Source organism: Balaenoptera ricei, chromosome 20 (assembly GCF_028023285.1).
Source record: "Balaenoptera ricei isolate mBalRic1 chromosome 20, mBalRic1.hap2, whole genome shotgun sequence".
Lineage (NCBI taxonomy): Eukaryota > Metazoa > Chordata > Mammalia > Artiodactyla > Balaenopteridae > Balaenoptera > Balaenoptera ricei.
The window spans coordinates 52,587,131-52,590,448 of record NC_082658.1 but is presented as its reverse complement, the minus strand read 5'-3'; positions in this window follow the sequence as shown (position 1 = coordinate 52,590,448).

Sequence of the window (3,318 nt, the reverse complement as noted above, 5' to 3'; positions counted from 1 at the left end):
AGAATTCTTGTGGCTGATAATCACCTGCTCCAACCGTCCCCAGGCACTCTGTGGGGTTTCACTTCCTCTGGCCTCCCTCAGCCCGATAACCACAGCCTTGCTACTCACACAGCCGGAGGAATTCCCATCAGGGAAAAGTGCCTGCCTCAGGCCGGGAGGACGCAGGGACTGACAGCCCAGCCAGCGGCCTCCCAGCAAAGCAGGGATCCCAGCCTGCGGGGCTGAAAGAGCTCCATACACCTGGTTGCCCCCTCCACCCCTCTTCATGCCCCCCCCCCCAATCCAACTCAGGCCTCCTCAGCTCCAGTCTAATCCATAGTGGTAGCCTCCGACGGACCTCCCCGTCTCCTCTTGCCTCCACCTCAACTCTGATTACAGCCTCCCCACTTGCTCCCCACGGCCTCAGCAGAAAGTGCAAGCTCCCAGCCTGGCCCCCAAGAAACCTATGATCCAGCCCCAAACACCCTTTTAGAATAAGTTGCTGCCTCCCCCAGCTCCTCTCCTGATCAGAGCATGCACTTTGGCCCAATGCGCTTTGGCTCACGCTGACCCCTCTCTCTGAACGTCCTTGCCTGACCCCATTCCCTGCTTTACCGATTTTTTCAGCCTTCAGGACCCAAACCACATGCCCCTCCTCTGTGACTTCTGTCGGAACCCTCAGTTTTTCGTCCTGGGGCCGCCCAAATGATGCTCTCCCAGGTCTGTCCTGGATTAGAGCCACTTCTACATGTGTCCTGTATCCCTCTGAGCTCCTCGAAGACAGACGCACCCACTGGGTCTGGTGCTCTCTGCAACCCTAGTCCCATTCATTCCACAGCTGCGAGCTGGTAACTGATGAATCCATAGCCTGGCCTCAGAGGAGGGCCCCGCCTGCTGCAAGCACCTCCTCGGAGCTCCCCAGGCCCCTCTGTCCCTCTGCCCCATGAGGCTCATTCCTGAGTTCAGGAGCTACAAGGTTGACTTCCCCTCCCCTGGGTCCCCAAGGCCCACCAGGGGGTCCCCAAGGCCCATAGTGCTTAGTCGATCTTGAATGAAACCGTGATCAAGAGAGAAAAGAAGGCTGAATCTTGAATGAATGAATGGACGAATGAATAAGTCCATGAGTGAGTGACATGATGACACAGTAGGTTGAGCCCTGGGGCCTACAGGAAGGAAGGCAGAATGTGCAAAGTTTGCACGCAGCCTGCTGCCCCAGAAACAACCAGCCAGCTAGTTCTTGCTTGGGAGCAGGGCCAGGCTACCCTGTCCTCCACGACCTCACCCCGACATTCCCCCCAGAACCGCCAGACCTTTGCCCGAGGCCCAGTCCTCCCTGCTGTCCTCACCCACCCACCCACCACCATTGTGCACCCACACCTGGGTGCACATACAGTCTGGGGCTGGATTGGGAACTCATTTGGCCCTCCCCCATTTCAGGCCGGGCTGAAACCCCCCCCCGGGGGTAAGAATAGCAAGGACGTGCTGCACAAGAAGAAAGTCTGCTGGACAGAAGGCCACTGTGGATACACAGCGCCGGCTGGTGGCAGGGCAGACAGCGGGTAGATGGGCAAGTGCCGCCCAGGACGCCCGTCCCCTTCCTCACCTGCAATGATGAACCAGTTCATGTAGTTCAGGAGGTTGATGTAGCAGAGCACGGCAGCGGCCACGTACGCTCTCCAGCGGGGCAGGCTCCAGGGGGTGGGCGTGGATGGAGAGGGGCACGGACCTGAGCCCATGGCCTCTGAGTGCCCGCCTGGCCCCGGGGACCAGCCCTGAAGCCCCTCGGGCCCAGGTTCCCTGCACTCTGCGGACATGCCCCCAGCCTCGCCGGCCTGCAGCTCTCGTCCCGGGATGGGTGCCGGGGTAAAGACTCATCAGCTCTGCCTCAAGTCACTTCCTGTGGGCTCCCAGCCTCCCAACCTCAAAGCAGCTGCCCTAACGGCTCAGTATCTTACTGCAGGTCTCTACTGGGCCCAGTGCAGCCTCGAAGGTGAGATTTCACCATCCGCAGCCCCTGAGGCCTGCTGGGGGTAAGAGAGCTCCTGGCCTCACCACCCAGGGTAGCTGGTCCTTTTGACCTAGCCTGGGGCTATGGTAGCTGCCGTGAGAAAGAGAGGTTTTGCAGGACAGGAAGTGAGATGAGTCTCCCAGAGAGAGTCCCACTCGCTGTGGGAAGGTCTGGCTGCCGCACATGAGATGGGCTGTGAATGAGGGACTCGAACCCGGGTCAGATCAGGAGGGCTGGGTGTTGGCCAGGAGAGCGACACTGGACTGGACCGGAAGCGGAGGCTACCCTGCTCCTGCGTAAGGTCCTATCCGGAGAAACAAAGACAGTGAGGGGCGGCCGACAGGAAGGCAGCCTGTGGGCAAAACTCAACATTGGATGTGAAGTTTAGGGGGAGATTTTTGATGAGGGGCAAGATATTGGCATGCTCTTAAAGTGTCTCTTTACAGGTTGTTTATTAGTAGCAGGTGGGGGGAAGGGTAACGATACAGGAGGAGAATCAGGCGACATCTTGACCAAAGGATTAAAATAGCATCACCAACGAGGGGCAGGATTCCCACCAGGAATGCATGACCCCAATCTAATCACATGGAAACATCAGACAAACCCAAATGAGGGACACTATTTTTTTAGTAGACTTTATTTTTTAGAGCAGTTTTAGGTTCACAGCAAAACTGAGCAAAAGGTTAGGATTTCCCATTTACCCCTCTGCCCTACACATGCATAGCCTCCCCTATTATCAGCACCCCACCCACCCCCCCCGAGTGGGACATTTGCTTCAACTGATGAACCTGACCCATCATTATCACTCAGAGTCCATAGTTTACATTAGGGTTCATTCTTGGTGTTGTACCTTCTATGGGTTTGGACAAACGTACCACATGTATTCACCATTATAGTGTCTTACAGAACAGTTTTATTGCCCTAAAATCCTCTGTGCTCTGCCTATTCATCCCTCCCTCCCCTCATCCTCTGACAACCACTGATATTTTTACTGTCTCCATAGTTTTGCCTTTTCCAGAATGTCATATAGTTGGAGTCTTACAGTATGTAGCCCTTTCAGATTGGCTTCTTTCTCTTAGTCATTTGCATTGAAGTTTCCTCCATGTTGTTTCACGGCTTGAGAGCTCATTTCTTCTTCTTCTTCTTTTTTAAAAAATTTATTTATTTAATTTATTTATTTCTGGCTGCACTGGGTCTTCATTGCTGCGCGCGGCTTTCTCTTGCTGTGACGAGCGGGGGCTACTCTTCGTTGCGGCGTGCGGGCTTCTCATTGTGGTGGCTTCTCTTGTTGCAGAGCACGGGCTCTAGGTGCAGGGGCTTCAGTAGTTGCG